Below are 18730 nucleotides of genomic sequence, written 5' to 3'. Positions count from 1 at the left end.
ATTTTTGAAAATACCGATATCAAACATCGTTTCGGCACTTTGTATAGATGTTCGATATAACTTTAACAGCTGTTATTTTCGATAGATGTCTGTTATTTTTCATGTTAGATCTCATTGTGAGGCTCAAGCAACAACATCTAAAGCGCTCTTAAAACAAAAATTCAGCATGAAGTTGTATAAATTGTGCATAAATCCTGCACTACTGCCCCATGGGGCAATATTTAGGGAAAAGTATGATGGCCCATAACAAGGTAGTCATTCTCTTTCAGAGGCAAGAGTGAATAACCGTTCGGTGTGACTTCAAACACCCTCACACGTGAGGAACCATCGTGTTTAGTACACGAATACACGACTTAGCACTCGCCGTTTCCATGTCCATGGAGTACATCCCGCATTCATGCTCGGGAAGCTTTCCGTAGGACCGCCTCGGGCAGCCATCACAAAAGTGATTGAAAGGCATCGCAAAACACCGATTCCTGTGATATGTCACATTTCTGGTCGTACCGAAACAGAGTTCACACTGACGCGGACCCATTTTCATCTCGTAATAAAACGTGTCTTTATTGGGCGGACGCCGTGGAGCTTGTCCAGGGCAGCTCCACTTCGTCGTACCGTCTGCCATTTCCTCAACAAGAAAAGTGATCAAATTTTTCTTCTTTCCATTCTATTCTGTACCGCCCAATCAAAATTTATGTTAAACAGTTTGGAACAGCTATGATTCGGTACCGGGGTTTTATCCATCCTCGGGCAGACAATATTTTCTTCTGCCCGGCATACCAACATATCGGCTTTTAAGTGGAGAGGACGGTTTATACGTCTTGAAGCAATTCAGGCAATATTCCGTCTTTCTCATGAGGTAGTAATGAAATTGGAATGTTTTGACGGCGACATCGGTGCCACCGCTCCCGGAAGGGACGTTGAAGTCCATGGGGAGTTGGATGTCCCCATGGACTTCAACGTCCATGTCGCCGTCTTCAACAGGGAAAAGATCTTCCGATCCGTTGAAAATCGGAGGTGGTGGTGATGATGATGGTGTTGGTGATGGACGGTGGTTAAGGGGGTCGGCGGCAGAGCAAGGGGCGTCGGGGGCGGTGGCAGAGGATGCGGCGGGCCACCAATGAATCAATTTAATCCGAGCTCGGAGTTAAGCACCACGGATCACACTGGCGCACACCTATTTCATCACGTTCTAAAACGTGTCTTTATTGGGCTGCCATTTGCCATTTCCTCCACCCATGCTCAATTAAAGGAAATTCAAATAAGGCATAGAGTAATTATGTATAGAAACGCCATTTGCTCTGCCACTCTTCGACGAGTTCGCCAATAATGCCACCTAGGCAAAAAACGAAAATTTTCCTAATTTTTAATATGTTCGATTCAAACATGCATTTTGGGCCCATGGTGAGTTCAACGGGATTTTATATATTTGCACCGCACTCACTCCCTGTTTTGTTTTTGTATGTGCACTCTCACCACTGTTGCTGTTGCTTCGCACATGGTGGATGCGGTGAGAAATTGAAGTTCGCTTCGAACTTGGCCTTGAATTGGCTCTCAGCAGAGCTTGGGCAGAGGTTCGGGCAGAGCAAATGGTGCCTCTAAATATTTTCTTACTCTCACCACCTTGGAGGTCAACCACTAGGCGCGTTTTTTTAAGTCGTGTCCCCTTGAGGCCTAACCGACTGTGTTCCATCCCGCGTTAAAAAAACCTATTGAATTTTACAATTTTTTTAAAATTTTTAAAATTTACTTACCACTAGAACTGGCTAAAGTCCCGCACAGTAATGGGAGATGGGGACCTAGCCCTGCGGACCTGCCCTGCCCTTCATTTAGCCGCTGCCAGTGCTCCCGTAAGATCATGTGCTCTGCGTCAGGAACGTAGTTCGTCACTCCTCGGCAAGTCTTGATGTGCCCATTAGGATTTCGTGTCCTAGATGCGAATGGACACTTTTGCCAAGGGCACAATAATGTTTCTTCAAGAAGTCTTGTTTTTTTGCGTATGTTTTTAGCCTTTTGTGTTTGGTTTCAAAAGGAAAAGTCCACAAATACTTAAGGGGGTCCTGACTGTTGTATTATATCATAAAAATGTAATCAAAAATGATGCTTTGGCTTTAAAGAATCATTAAATAAAATAGGGTATTCCTTATTATGGTATGTTATGATTTCTTTTAAAGAATTTAAATCATTGATAGTATACTCAGAGTAGGTAATTATATCGATTAACTTTAGTAAATTTTTCACAAATTTCCAAACCGTATCTTAATGGAAAATAAGTTACAAATGTGAGAAGCTCACGGGCTGTTGCTTTAATATTAAATTTTTTTAAATGATTCAACTGCAACGGGGGAAAAATATTTCCGATTTCAGCCGTACCGTATTGAAAATTGGTTTTTCGTAAATTTAATGTTTCTAGATCAAATATTTTAGTACCAATGTAATGCATAATAATATGCGGAATATCGTAGCGTATAATGCCTTCGAATACATCGTGAAGTATGTCGACAGAAAAGTTTTTTACTGCTGAAAAATGTTGAAGTTTATTAAAAGCACAATCGGACTTTATTCCTGTTAATTTTGGGTCACTCTGTTCAATATCTTCTCTATAATTCACTTCATTTCGCAAATATTTAAATTTAACATTGTATGCTAATGCAGTTTTTGATTTTGAAAGCTTACAAAACCTGCAAAAAAAACTGTTTGAGAACGAGGTTGTGAATCCCAAAACGCTATTCAGCCCCATATTGTCGCCTAAAATTAGTCCTAAGACAAAAACTATTTTATGGTGCCTCCCATTTATTTTGACATCCACTTCGTCATTTTCAAGTTCTTGTAGAAGCTTTATAAATTTAAAAAGGCACTTAGAATAACCTAATAACTTAATATTAAATGTCTTAAATAATGCAGCACAAAAGATATTATTTAATTCATTGGGAGCAGTTGGGAAGAACAAATAAACCCCTTGAATAGGGGCACAATGTGGGCCCAATGGATTGTTAACCTCGAAGTCATCGAAGTATAAAAAGTATGGCAAGACAATTTTATCGGAATTAGAGAAGCTTAACTTAATTTCTTTCCATAAATAACGGTTTACGAAATTACAAAAATTTCTTTTGATTTTCCCAAAAGGCAAGTCTTTTTAAAAAACTGTCAAGTACAGACGGCATTTCCCGAAAGTTCGGCGAAATAAGTGCTCCGTCTCACTCTTTTAAGGAGACGGAAACATAACCAAAAACCGATGCAAATCTGGTATCTCTATCTTTATATTTATATTGTATTGTATCACTATGGACGGCAGTCCATGTAGTGACGAAGCGCACCAGGAGAGTGTGCGAAGGCGACTACTATATATACACGAAGAAATGAAAATCGACTGTGATGGTCCGATCATAATGAATGATACACCTATCGAAAGGTATTGCGAAAACTAACAGGATTGCATACCAAGACTCTAAGAAAATCAATTGGCTTGGGAGAGAGAGCGGTGAAAGTGAAAAAGTGAAAATTTCGAAATTTGGAGCTGTTGGGGCCGGTGGGGATAATTGCCCCCTCGCAATATTTTAGTTGTATTCCTTTTGAAAATACCCGTCGAATGAGGGGTCATTTGTCAAAATCCGACGCTCCGTTCAAAAGTTATAGCCAAAATAAGATTTTCTTCGTCTTCCCAAAATGAAAATTTAATTCTGTTTGTCAGTTTGTCAGTTTGTCAGTTTGTCCAAAACATGTTTTTTAAGTTTTGAAAATTTGATATGACGTTCATCACATCGATATAACAAAATTTTGTTCTACCACTTTTGGAAAAACTCGCTAGTTTAGCGGGAAAACAGCTATAAATAGCTAAAATTCGGAATTCCGTAACTTCTATACTACTAAAGCTACAGACTTGTGCTGCATCTCGTTTGAAAGGTATTTTTAAATGCTATAAACGCCATTTGTGTAAATGTAATAGTTAAAAAGATATGAACAAAAGACATTTTTTTTAAACTTTCTTTTTAGCTTTTTTTTAATTTTCTCAAAAACGGCTCTAACGATTTTCTTTACAACTTTAAACTGTATAGCCCTTGAGATTCCTTAAATTTTGGTATATAACACATTACTGTAAAAAGTCACGTTTAAAAGTTATTTTTATACGAAAATAGCCACTTTGGCCAGCTCGAACAACTAAAGCTTCCTGAGTATTGAATTTTGTGTGAGGGTATACGAACTGTATTTTAGGGTCATGGAATCAGTAAATTTGCACTTAAGAGTTCCGTATAGGAATCTTTTGTTCTACGACTTTTGGAAAAAGCCGCTACTTTAGCGGGAAAAAAGCTAAAAATAGCTAAATTTCGTTAGTTTGTAAGTTCAACACTACTAAAGGTACAGACATGTGTTATAACTCGTTTAAAAGGTATTTTGATATACTTTACGCCTTTTTAACTTAATTCGTTTAAATAAAATGGCTTACAAATTATGATTGACCAATTTAAATTTAAATGTATATATTAGCTCCTATGAGAGCAAATGTAAACAAACAAAAACTTCTGATATCAAATAAAAACACCTCTTAACGAGGTAAAAAACTAGTGACGAACGCACCTTCAACATACAAAAGTTCTGATATCAGCATTTGTGACGAAAAATTATTACACTCGTCATTAAATAGACTTTCTAATATTTTCTTATTCGGCACGCTGCAATAGAAAATGCCTGTAAAGGGAAAAGGGATGGAATAGTTTGCTAAGGCGGCCCGAATGAGAAAATATTAGAAAGTCTATTTAATGACGAGTGTAATAATTTTTCGTCACAAATGCTGATATCAGAACTTTTGTATGTTGAAGGTGCGTTCGTCACTAGTTTTTTACCTCGTTAAGAGGTGTTTTTATTTGATATTGTATTCGTGCAAAAGTATGTAACAGCTAGAAGGAAGCGTTTCCGACCCCATAAAGTATATATATTCTTGATCAGGATCACTAGCCGAGTCGATCTAGCCATGTCTGTCTGTCTGTCTGTCTGTCCGTATGAACGCTGAGATCTCGGAAACTATAAAAGCTAGAAGATTGGCATTTTGCATGCAGATTCTAGGAGCTCCTACGCAGCGCAAGTTTGTTTCAAAAAGGTGCCACGCCCCCTCTAACGCCCACAAGCCCCCTCTAACGCCCACAGTTTTTAAGCTATTATGATAACGCCCACAAACCCAATAAACGCTTAAACCTGGCCAGCACCTACATTTCCGCCTTTCATGACCAGTAGTACCAATATCTGGCGGTAGCTGGCGCAATACAATATACACTAGCGCCATCTAGGAAATGGCTTTGGAGAAAATCTGCCTTTTTTTTTGTGGTCACTCTAATTCACATTATGTTAATGCAAATTTTAAATTATTTGAAATGGGGCGCGCATTTTGTCTCTTTTTGCTTGTATACGTTTCTCACAAGTGCATTCACCTGCGCTAGAGAGAGACGGGAGATATGCTAGGCAGAATTGAAAGTTCTAGAAATCCTCTTCTAGAAAAAGATGCCTGGGTAAAAATCGAGCGGCGAAAAACATATAAGAAGGCATATTTCTTGTTTAGCTGAGTAACGGGTATCTAATAGTCGAGGCACTCGACTATAGCGTTCTCTATTGTTTTCTCTCTTTCTATGCTGACCTGCAGTCCTCAGATTTAAGGCAAAACGCCGTTGTGTTTAGAAAAATTGTAGGGAAAAATTTAGGGAGATTCGCCGTTGGATTTAGAAAAGGTCAAAACGAAGCAAATCAAAAAAATCGCCCTAAATATTAGAAAAATAGAAAATAGAAATAGAAAAAAAACCTAAAAAGATTTTTTTATGGTCACCTGTCTTGAATTTATGGCAAATTTGTCGTGAAAATAGAAAATTTTTCTCAGTTCAGAGGCAAAAATTTTTTTATTACGATTTTCTTAAATGTAGAAAACTATTTTTATGAGTGTTCTTTTTAGTTCACTTGCTCAGTTGCTCTCTTGCTTTTTTTTGGCACAAAAAGTATTTTTTTTTACTTCAAGGTTTGCCTTTTTTATACGGATTTACAGACAATGAGCTGTTTTCTCAGAGCCAGTGTAAAAATTTAAGGACAAAACAAGTGAGCAAGTGAACAAGTGAGCAACTGAGTGAGTTGACTGATTGGGAAAAAAGAACAAGTGAACATGTTCACCCAAATGTGCAGTTTTTACCCAGCACAAACCTCTATATAGTTTCTTACTCTATGGCTGGACACACCAATTTTTTATTTTTTATAATTTTTACATTGTTTAAGTAGAATTTATACTTAATTTAAGTATATTTAATTCTGGGTTCAAGAACATTTCATACTTAATTACGCCCGAAAACGTTCTCAAATTAAGAATGCCGGTTTAAGAATAAAACGTTCTTGAAATTAAAAAATAGGCCCATTTCGTACCTGTCGCCCTTTTATGACCGTTTGGGCTTGAAACAAGCCCAATGTGCTTGGTTTTTTTTTTCTGAGTGTACACAAACTGTACCGTTAACTTTAGAGAAAATATAAGCAAATTAAAAAGTGCACATATACTTCATTCCCTGAGGTACATCATACAAATTTTAAAAATTGAATAAACAATTCATAGGTTTTTCACTGCAGCATAGTAATTTATAAGTAATATTAAACAGGTAATGGTCCAATTACCTTTTCAAAAAGTTCATGTTGGGCTAGACCAAGTTGTGAATTTCCTATAAATTTCTATAAATGTAAAAGAAATTTTTCAAACCGGACCATTCCACTATGGGGAAAAAGTCCGTTTTGTTGGCATAAACACCAGTTTTAAAGATAGGGCCTTGAAAATTATAATATATACTCCCTGTGCACAAATAAAATTTCAGTTTTGTACGATTGTAAAATCACCCAAAACACCACACACCCACCCACCACCTACCCATTATGGTCAACCCCGTAAAAATGTTCAGAATATTTTTTTTTATTAATAGAAAACATATTTATTTAGAAAACAAATATAAGATAAGATAAATAAAATTTTTTATTATCCTCCACCTTAAGCCTCTGAAGAAAAAGCCAAAAAATTAAAAATTTTGTGCTGTTTTTTTAAAAGGAGCAGAAACGGGCATTAGTAACTTTTGCTTTTATTTTTATTTATATTAACTTTTTACGTTTATGCCAAAAAAAACTGTCTTTTTCCCCATAGTGTATTCGTTTAAAAGTTATGCGTGATCACAGTTTTATATCTCCATCTCCCTCGCACTTCCTTTAGCTGACCCGACTTAAGCGTTCTCCCTTTACCACTCGGCTCTAATCACGTTGTTGAAATCTTGAAAAAATGTAAACTCCGGGCGTAAGTTGTATTTATCAAAAGTAAATTTGCTCATGTGTGGATAAGAATTTATTTTTAATCACATAAAAAGAATGTTGTTTTACGAACCTTCTACCGGTTTGTTTATCTTTGCACTGAGAATATTATATAAATAAGATCTGTTTAATGTATGTATAAATTATATATTTACTTTTTGATCTCGATATTTTAAAAACAGATAAGCTTTCCGATTTTAAAATTGTAGTGTCGAACTGAAATTAAAGCACTAAAAATATTATTTTTTATATATATACACAAAAAAAAATTTCCTATAGTAGCCTTTACATTTATGAATTACGTAAGAGTATTTATTAAACAAACATTAATAAAAAATCTACTGTTCGATGGCTTGGGACCATTTTAATATTAAATATTAATCAATTTTTTTTCGTGTACAAGCAGCGTTGCTTTTAAAAAATTGGGAAATCTGGAATGTGTCACATTTTTGTTAGCACTGAATGGATTTTGTAATAAGCTAAGCTTTACTTCTTTTTCTGCAGTTTGATATTGACCGCACAAGAGTGCAGAAGTAAAAATTTTTGTGAAAAGAGGGTTTTTTATTTGATTAGTTTTACTCACAAAAAAAACTTGGTAAAATCAATTGTTATAATTGACAAACAGTCCCCAACCACAAAAATATGGTCAATTCTACTAATTAAATAATTACTTTCACAACAACAAATACACACAATTAGCAAAGGCAAAAAATTGACAAAATTGACATTTTTTTTTTGTGTGTATGAATTTATAAATAACTAGGGGAGTGTAGGGTAAGGTGACGAACGATTCGTTTTTTGAATGTAACTTTTGTAAAAATCAATATTTTTTAAAAGTGTAAACGCAGAAAGTTGCTTACATCTACTGAGCATATCCCTGTAAAATTCGAAATTCCAATGCAGCTAAATCCCACAGCGTTTGGCGTGAACCCTACTTTTTTTGCACTTTCAAAAGTTGTAGGGTAATGTGTCGAACGATTTGTTCTTTAATGTAACTTCTCCAAAAATCAATATTTTTTAAAAGTGTAAAAGCAGAAAGTTGCTTACATTTACTGAGCATATTTCTAAAAAAATTTGGATTCGAAATTTCAACGTAGCCAAATCCCACAGCGTTTGGTGTAAACCATCCTTTTTACAAAAAAAAATACATTTTTATACCCTTGCAGAGGGTATTATGATTTCAGTCAGAAGTTTGCAACGCAGTGAAGGAGACATTTCCGACCCCATAAAGTATATATATTCTTGATCAGCATCACAAGACGAGTCGATCTAGCCATGTCCGTCTCTCCGTCTGTCCGTCTGTCCGTCCGTCTGTCCGTCCGTTTCTACGCAAACTAGTCTCTCAGTTTTAAAGCTATCGGGATGAAACTTTCGTAAAAGTCGTATTTCTATTGCAGGTAGTATATATGTCGGAACCAACCGGATCAGACAACTATATCTTATAGCTCCCATAGGAAGGAACAAAAAAAAAACGTAAAAAAATTCTAGCTCCGGTGTTTTTTTAAATTTTACCTTCTACTCTTGGGAATATTTTTTTTTATATATTTCTGAATTTCGGTTTTTTTGTTTTTTAAATCGGATCACTATATCATATAGCTGCCATAGGAACGGTCGAAAAATTAAATGAAAATTAATGGGAAAAAAATTATATCTTTGTTGGTTTTTATTACATTCCGTTCTACTCTGGGATATGACTATTTTGAAATATTTTCGAATTTCGATTTTAATTTTTAAAAGATCGGACTACTATATCATATAGCTGTGATAGAAACAATGGAAAAATTAATGTGAAATAATAAGAAATTTAACATTTTTGCGATTTGTAAATTAATAGAATGATCTGCAAGGGTATATAAGCTTCGGCTTGCCGAAGCTAGCTTTCTTTCTTGTTTTATATATTATTTACGGAAAGGGTTTTTTCGATACGGAAAAGAAAAAAGTAATAAGATAATACCCAAACTTACAAAAAAAAAAAATGGTCAAAGTGCAAATTTTTTTTTTAATTAAATTAAACTGACGTCACTATTAAAAACAACAATAAAACTGCAGCAGTAAATGTTATCTGGTATTATTATATTTTTTTTACAAATAATCAACGATAACAGTTAAAATTCTTGAATAAAAAAAGTTCGTCACAATACCCTACAAAAAGTTCGTCACGATACCCTACAAGGTAGACTTGGAGCAAAAACGGTGTCACTCTCAAACGGCGCAAAAGAAAAAAACGCGAGGTACCAAAAACTGTTGATAAAGATCTCATGTATACGTGCATATATTTGCCTGATTTTATTTTCCACTCATCTTTGCTCTGGCACTGCTGAAACACAAGTAAACTGAATGGGTTTGCTAGTTTGCGCACCACATTTTTAGCGAAAATTACCTCACGAACAAATTACTGGACTTCTTATTAATATTACTGTAAATACATTGTCGACACGATAAGGGGAGACGACTACATTTATTTGGAATTTTTGTCGTGACGTCATATATGAGATTCGACGAGTTCGTCACATTACCCTACTCGTCAAATTACCCTACACTCCCCTATTAAGTTCAGTAAGCGATTTAATGAATATACAAAGAAAATAAGTTTTTTAGAACATAATTTTAGAATTTCATTTGACGTTTAACGGAGTTATATTGTAGAGGTATTCGACTAAAGTGATCCATTTAATTTCGGTTATAGCTTAAATGGCAAAAGTCACAAACTGGGACAAATTCGTCATAATACTATGGAAGAATTGGATCCTCCAATGGAACTGCAAAATTCGAACTGTCGTAGAGGTGGCACTGCCAGTCATATTCTTTCTGGTCCTTATTCGTATACGTACTGAGATAAAACCTGCTCAAAAGGATTTCACCAATTATTCGGAGCGGAATATATATGATCTTAATTTCGTAAGGTGAGTTTTGCCATGACTTTAATACCAGCGTTTTTCCCATGCTTAGTGCTACACACAAAACCAATTGATTGGTTAAATTAATAGTAAAACAGTTCCCAAAGTTTTGGGGAAAACTTTTTTTAACATTTTAAATCACTAATACATTTTTATACCCTTGTAGAGGGTATTATAATTTCAGTCAGATGTTTGCAACGCAGTGAAGGAGACGTTTCCGACCACATAAAGTATATATATTCTTGATCAGCACCAATAGCCGAGTCTATCTAGCCATGTCCGTCTGTCCGTCTGTCCGTCTGTTCGTCTGTCCGTTTCTATGCGAACTAGTCTCTCAGTTTTAAAGCTATCGCGATGAAACTTTCCCGAAAGTCTTCTTTCTATTGCAGGTAGTACATATGTCGGAGCGAGCCGGATCGGACCACTATATCTTATAGCTCCCATAGGAAAATTCAAACATATATAAGAAAATTATTGTTAATTTGTAGGAAGTATTCGTTTTAATTCTTGACTACTTAAAAACAAAATTCAAAAATAGGAACACTGAATCTGGAATCCCTAGATCTGCACGGAGTGAGTATTACTTTATCTGCAAGGGTATATAAGCTTCGGCTGGCCGAAGGTAGCTTCCTTTCTTGTTAATAATATTTTTCTAAAACGAGTCTCAAGTACTGCTGAATTTCCAAAACGGAGCTTATCTTTAAAAGTAGTGATAAATAATAAGTGGAAAGAGATAAAAAAATTAATAATATTATTATATATTATTATTTAATATTATTATATATTATATTACATTGTTCAACAAAATTAATGCTTTTTAAATGTACCTCGATGGATATATATATTTTTCGTTACGAATTCCCAAGTTAAACTGCGTTTTCCATAAAAGTTCCCCGACGCAAGGATTCTTAGCACAAGGTCCCCAAAGTTCGAATAATGCTGAAATTGGCCAACTTTTCGGACGTCTCAGTGGCAAACGGATTCATGGTTTGTTCTGACGCTAAAGTTTTTTAAAAGACACACTCTTTATCTTTCAAACCCCTTACTTCGAATAATTTTAGGATTTTTTAAGAGAGAAACAAATTCTAGAAAACTGAAATAAACTTGCGCTACGTAGGAAGCCGAAGAATATGTGTGGAAAATCTCAACCTTCTAGCTTTTGTAGTTTCCGAGAACTCAGCGTTCATACGGACGGACAGACGGACATGGCTATATCGACTCGGCCTGATCAAGAATATATATACTTTACAGGGTCGGGAACGCTTCCTTCTATTACATACTTTTGCACGAATACAATATACCCTTTTACTCTACGAGTAACTTGTATAATTAGGGCAATTTGCCGTTGGATTTAGAAAAGGTCAAAAAATAGACAAATTAACCCTAAAAAGATTTTGAATTTATGGCAAATTTGTCGTGAAAATAGAACATTTTTCTCAGTTCAAGGGCGAACATATTTTTAGGGCGATTTTCTAGAATGTAGAAAATTATTTTTATGAGTGTACCTGCAATAGAAATAAGTCTTTTGAGAAAGTTTCATCGTGATAGCTTTAAAGCTGAGACACTAGTTCGCATAGAAATAGACAGACAGACACGGCTAGATCTCGTCTAGTGGTGCTGATCAAGAACATAAATACTTTATGTGGTCGGAAACTTCTTCTTCACTCCGTTGGAAACATCTGACAGAAATTATAATACCCTCTGCAAGGGTATAAAAATCGAATGTACATTTTACAATGTAGGTACATACATAATATGTATTACATATCTCCCCCTTAACCTAATAACTCAAAATAAGTCTTTATCGGCTCTTTTAGTAAATGAGCGATATGTGCTTTTATCTAAGTATCCTAACTAAATCGGAATCATTTTTGTTTAACTATTATTTGCAAAGCTGGAAAAGCAACTTCACCGTGTGCTATTCGCCGTCGAATGCCATCCTTGACAAACTGGTGAACAACGCTTTGCAGAACTGGAAACAAGAATTCCAAGACTTTGACATCGGCAAATATTACGTTTCTAAAAATGCAGCCCAACTGGAATTGGATGTCGTTCAAAGGAGAGCCTTCGCCGGCATTCAGTTCAATGACGCTTGGGCCAATCTCACGGACCAAATTCCTGATGATTTTTACTTTGCGCTACGATTTCCATCAAAGTTACGATTAAAGGTACCGGATTTTAAAGTAGATACCTGGCAAACCAGAAACTTGTTTCCGTCAATTGGTATCAGGGGCCAACAAAACCATGATTATCCGGGATATTTAAAAGAGGGTTTCCTGGCCTTGAAACAGGAACTTTCGTTGGCCTATATACGGCAAAAGTCGGGAAGATCTAAACTTCCGAATGTTACGATACAACACTATCCATATCCCGCCTACAAAGAAGATTCCTTTCACTTTTATTTGGCCACCTTATTGCCGTTATTGATAATACTAAGCTTTTTCGCTCCTTCCTTATACCGGAATGTTTTTCCCCTCTTTTCAAATCGCGGTCTTGTCTTCACTTGCAGTTTATCGCCGCCGAGAAGGAGAAACAGCTGAAGGAGGTTATGAAGATCATGGGACTGAGAAACTGGCTTCACTGGGCTGCTTGGTTTGTAAAGTCCATTATACAGCTGACTTTTTCCGCCATATTGATTGCCACAGCACTCAAGGTGGATACGAAATATGGGTCTGTGCTAGAGAATACTAGCTTTACGGTCCTGCTCTTTTTCCTGATATCATACATCATTGCCAGCATCTGCTTCTGCTTTATGACGGCCTCTCTATTCTCGAAGGCCAGTACGGCATCCACTGTAACGGCATTGACCTTGCTAATAGCCCATATCCCCTATTCTTTTACCTTTGACGTCAGTTTGTCCTCCAAGTTAGGCTGGAGCTTGATCCCTAACACGGCCGTTGGCTTGGGATTCAAGCTGATCGTAAACTTCGAGGAAGTCGGCGATGGTTTGCAGTGGAGTAGCCTCTTTACTCCCGCATCCGATGGCGATTCTTTGACCGTGGGCGCCGTGATCATGATGATGATGACTTCCAGTGTCATCTACATGATAATTTGCTTGTATGTTGAACAAGTAAGGCCCGGTGATTTTGGAGTCCCGCGGCGTTTGGAACTTCCCTTTTACCAGGGAGTTTTGGGGTATCAAAAGTACCAAAATAGAAAACGATTCGGAGTTCGTTCAGATGGATCAATTGGACCCAAAGGCTTTTGAAAAGGAACTGGAAGGCAAACAAATCGGACTTCAGATAAAAGACCTTAGAAAGCGTTTTGCCGATAAGACTGTGGTGAAGGGCTTGACCATGAATATGTTCAAGGATGAAATAACGGTACTACTGGGCCACAATGGAGCCGGCAAGACCACCACCATATCGATGCTAACCGGGATGATTCCGCCGACGAGCGGCGCAGCGATCATAAATGGCTATGACATCACAACCCATACGGAAGAAGCTCGCATGTCTATGGGCATCTGTCCGCAAAACAATGTGCTCTTTAATGGCATGAGTGTATCGAATCACATCCGATTCTTCAGTAGGATAAAGGGACTCCGAGGTGAGGAAGTCGAGGCGGAGGTGGCCAAGTATCTGAAGATGATCCAGCTGGAGGACAAGGCGAATGTGCCGGCATCGAAACTCTCGGGCGGAATGAAGCGCAAGCTCTCCGTCTGCTGTGCCCTTTGTGGCGGCACGAAGGTGGTGCTGTGCGATGAGCCCAGCTCCGGAATGGATCCAGCGGCCAGGCGGCAGTTGTGGGATCTCCTCCAGAAGGAGAAGGTCGGGCGCACCCTGCTGCTGACCACCCACTTCATGGACGAGGCCGATGTGCTGGGCGATCGCATTGCTATCATGTGTGACGGCAAACTCCAGTGCCTTGGGACCACCTTCTTTTTGAAAAAACAATATGGATCGGGGTACCGATTGGTGAGTGGAGATAGGTTATATGGTATATAGTGTATGGTTATTATTCATACACTCCCTCCAGATCTGTGTTAAGGACGATGACTGTCGAACGGACAAGGTGACTGCCCTACTGAACAGGTACATTCCGGGTCTGCAGCCGGTGTTAGATATCGGTGCCGAGTTGTCTTACCAACTTCCGGATCGATACTCTCTCAAATTCGAGGAGTTGTTCAACGAGCTGGAGGAAAGATCCGATGACCTGCATCTTAATGGCTATGGCGTAAGCATCACCTCGCTGGAGGAGGTGTTCATGAAGGTCGGTGCCGAACAGGACAGCACTGCTAAAGTGACGGAACAAAGCGATAGCATTAATGGAGATGACTACAAATCTTTAGAGTGTAAGTAGGGATTGGTTCCGTGATTTGGCTCCCTATGATCCATTTTCTTCTTTCAGCCCTCGGAACTTTCTCGGATAATAGACGCAAGCTCCAGGGACTGCAGCTCTACTTGAATCAATGGAAGGCCATGTTGCTCAAGAAGCTCCTGTACACTTGGCGAAACAAGTTGTTCCTATTCGTACTAAACGTAACTCCAGTGTTATTTTTGGTCATAAGCTATTTAAGCGTAGTATTGACGGACGATCTGAGGACGATGACTTTTTCGATAACTCAGTATCCCTCAGCTGTGACAGTTCTAGATCTCTCAGAAGAAAGTAATAAATCGCAAGGTCACGAAATTGCACAAAAATACTCTGACCTGGTGAAATCGTATGGAGATGATTACAAACTGGAACTGACTGGCAAGGAAGACTTTGAGGTTAGTTAGCTTAATTTACTGTACACTCCATGCTATAATATCCGTTTGCAGAACTACGTCATTAAGGTCGAAGGAACGAGGCAAACGGGGATTAACCCGCATTATCTGGTGGGCGCCTCTTTTTCCAACTCGAAAATAATTGCCTGGCTGAACAACCAGGCCTATCACGCAGCTCCATTAACCCTTAACATGGTGCACAACGCTATGGCCAAGGCACTTGTGGGTCCACAGGTGCAGATCGGGGTCACCAATGCACCACTATACTACCCTCCACCACACGATTCTCTGGAGTATATCATATCACTAAGAATGGTCGTTTCAGTCTCCATATACTTGTACCTCAGCACGTGCTTCGTGAGCGCGATGTATATTCTATTCCCGATAAGGGAGCGTGGGTCCAGGGCCAAGTTGCTGCAATTTGTCGGTGGCGTAAAATTGTGGATCTTCTGGATATCGCAGTTTGTTTGCGACTTGGCCACCAACTTTGTGATGGCCACGATCGTGATTATTACGATTATTATTATCCAGGTGCCGGGTATGGGTTTCAGCGAACTGGGCTGCTTTTTCGTTCTGCTGCTGTTCTATGGATTTTCCGTGTTGCCCTTCATCTACACAATGGGTTTGTTCATTAGGGAACCAGTCACTGGATTTTCTCGTGCAGCCAGGGTCAATATATTTTTTGGATTTTTACTGGTTATTGCGTTTTTAATAGTTTCTGTCAAAAATCAATCGTTAGAAACTTCTAGTTACTTGTATTGGATCTTCCATATTTTCCCGCAGTTCGGGCTTGGCATGGGGTTGGCAAATATTAACATAAACTTTTTCAAAAGAGCTATATGCGCTCAAGGAGTTACACATACCGAGCTCTGCGATACGAAGCCGGAATGCTGCAGTGAGTACTTTTGTCACCCATTTAGAACCGTTTTATTATTCATTACGTATAAACAAATGTTAAACAATCCATATGTTTTTGGAAGCACAGAAATTTAGAAAACAAAATTTATTTTACATATCGGCAAGACATTGCGCAAGCCAAACATTAGTCAGAAGCCATATTGCTTTCCTCGAATTGCTTTAATGCACCGTATTTTTTACAAATTGGTATGATATGATAATTTATTAATAATAATTTATTCCAATTCTTAGTTTCCTACTTTTCCTGGAATCCTTATGGTGGTATATCATACCAGTTGATCAGCATGACCGCTACCGGAATTTTCTTCTTCCTCATTCTCTTCCTGATGGAGTTCCGAGTGATCCCGGTGCTAATGCTCAAGATTCGTCAAAAGCTAACGTGAGTACTTCTGTCTTCTGGTTAATATATTTACGTCTTACCTATTACTGTTTTTTTGGGTAGTAAAATGTATTCCCCATCGACCGATAGCTACGTAGATGACGACGTGGATCAGGAGGGTAAGCTCATCCTTCACATGACTGCCGATGAGAGGGCCTCCAAGAATCTGGTGCTGGATCGGGTCACCAAGAACTACGGTCAGTTTCGAGCCGTTGATCAGGTTTCGCTCTGTGTAAGGGAGTAAGTTCAGATATTCCTTAGTATTATTGAAGATTTTCAAAATAATTCGGGCTTATAATCCCACCTTTCGCAGAACCGAATGCTTTGGCCTGCTTGGTGTGAATGGAGCCGGAAAAACGACCACTTTCAAGATGATGACCGGCGAAGAGTGGATCAGCTCGGGAGCCGCGTACGTCCAAGGTCAGATCCTGGGCTGGAACATGAGCGGGATATACAAGTTGATCGGCTACTGTCCGCAGTTCGATGCATTGCCGACAGGACTGACGGGTCGCGAGGTGCTGCGAGTTTTCTGCCTGCTTTGCGGAGTTCCCGGGGAGGACATTAGGCGAGTTATCGAGGATCTGGCCAAATCTTTCGGGTTCGTGAAGCACTTAGACAAACGGACAGAAGCCTTTAGTGGAGGAAATAAGCGAAAGCTGAGCACGGCCATCGCATTGATCGGCAGTCCGTCCGTGATTTACCTAGATGAGCCCACATCCGGCATGGATCCAGCGGCCAGGCGACAGCTATGGAATGTGGTCAGCCGCATCCGGGAGTCTGGAAAATCCATCGTCCTGACCTCCCACAGCATGGAGGAGTGTGAGGCCCTGTGCACCCGACTGGCCATTATGGTGAATGGAGAGTTCAAGTGCCTCGGATCGACGCAGCACCTAAAGAACAAGTTCTCCAAGGGACTGATCCTCAAGATCAAGCTGCGACGTGACCTGAAGGACCTGGGTCGGAGGGAAAGAGATATCTTTGCCGTCAAGGCGTTTGTAAGAGAAAAGTATCCTGACTCCATTCTCCGGTAAGGACTTGATATTTTCTTTATTACGAGGTTTAAATTATATTAATTTAATAATAATGTTTCAACAAGGGATGATACCGTGGGTCTGTTAACCTTTTACATTCCATTGACTGCGGTGAAATGGTCACGCATCTTTGGAACGATGGAGAGGAATCGCCAGCAGCTGAATGTGGAGGACTACTCGGTCAGCCAGACCACTCTGGAGGAGATCTTTTTGGAGTTTGCCAAGAACCAGCGCGAGGAATCTAGTGCAGTTAATAAAGCCAACTAGCTTCTCTCTTCACCGCCTTGCACAGATAGCCCCAGTAACTTGCTCAAAAATTGAATTTAATTAATAACATTTAAGATTATTTCTGATGAGTAATCCATTATGTGAAATCCATTTTTTAGAGCCAAATTTTATAATTTTATACAACATTTTTTTAAATATTTCAAGTAACAATTTAAGCAGAAATTGCAATCTTATTGAAATATCTTGTTCTGCACCTACCGTTTGAAGCTGTCTAGAATCATTAAAAAGTTTAACCACGCTCACAAGCAAAAATTCCTATTATCACTACGTTGGAAACATTTAACTATTTTATTGGTGAATCTAACTACATATATAGTTTCTATTCCCCTTATCACTGGACGGATACTTTGCCAGTGATTGGGATCTCACCAATATATTTGAAGACATTAGCATTCGTTTATGCTGCAATAAGATTCTAATTGATTACGAATTAAGCCAATTGACGCATACAAATGTGTGCGATTGCCACATCTCATCGAGAATGAAAAACCACGCAATTACCTTAACTTCCTTCCAGTTGCACGTGCATCGAGCCACCAGAGTTGCCGACAACAATACCAAGTTCCCGCTCTCGAAGCGTTCACCTTCGTAATCGTAATCATAATTGTCAAGCTCCGTCATTTCGCAGTCAGCTGCCCTTGAGGCATAAAAAGCTTTTGTTGAAGCATACACAAAAAAAAAATAGTGATAGAAACGAAACTATTCTTACATGAATTATACACTATTGAGTGTCAAATTTGCATCAATAAGATGAGTATTAAACAAGAGAGAACGCTATAGTCGGGTGCCCCGACTATCAGATACCCGTTACTCAGCTAAAGGGAGTGCGAAAGAGATGGAGAAAAACTTTGATCCGCCGTAACTTTTTAACGAATGGTCCGATTTAAAAAATTTCTTCTACATTTCGATAGGTATTGATAAACACAATAAAACTGCATTTTTACTTTTCCAAAATATTGAAATTTTTAAAATCGTATATATGCGATTGTGGGCGTTAGAGGGGGCGTGGCACCCTTTTGAAACAAACTTGCGCTGCGTAGGAACTCCTAGAATCTGCATGCAAAATGTCAATCTTCTAGCTTTTATAGTTTCCGAGATCTCAGCGTTCATACAGACAGACAGACAGACAGACAGACAGACAGACAGACAGACGGACAGACGGACATGGCTAGATCGACTCGGCTAGCGATCCCGATCAAG

At 38.6% G+C, this 18730-nt stretch overlaps 1 pseudogene; it reads left to right on the top strand.

The window, feature by feature from the left end:
- Positions 1-9999: 9999 nt before the first annotated feature.
- On the top strand, positions 10000-17759 carry LOC123002552 (phospholipid-transporting ATPase ABCA3-like; annotated as a pseudogene).
- The last annotated feature ends 971 nt before the right edge of the window (positions 17760-18730 follow it).

This window comes from Drosophila takahashii, chromosome 2R, assembly GCF_030179915.1.
Source record: "Drosophila takahashii strain IR98-3 E-12201 chromosome 2R, DtakHiC1v2, whole genome shotgun sequence".
Lineage (NCBI taxonomy): Eukaryota > Metazoa > Arthropoda > Insecta > Diptera > Drosophilidae > Drosophila > Drosophila takahashii.
Note: the sequence above shows the minus strand (reverse complement) of the source record. Positions and strands in the feature narration are given on the sequence as shown.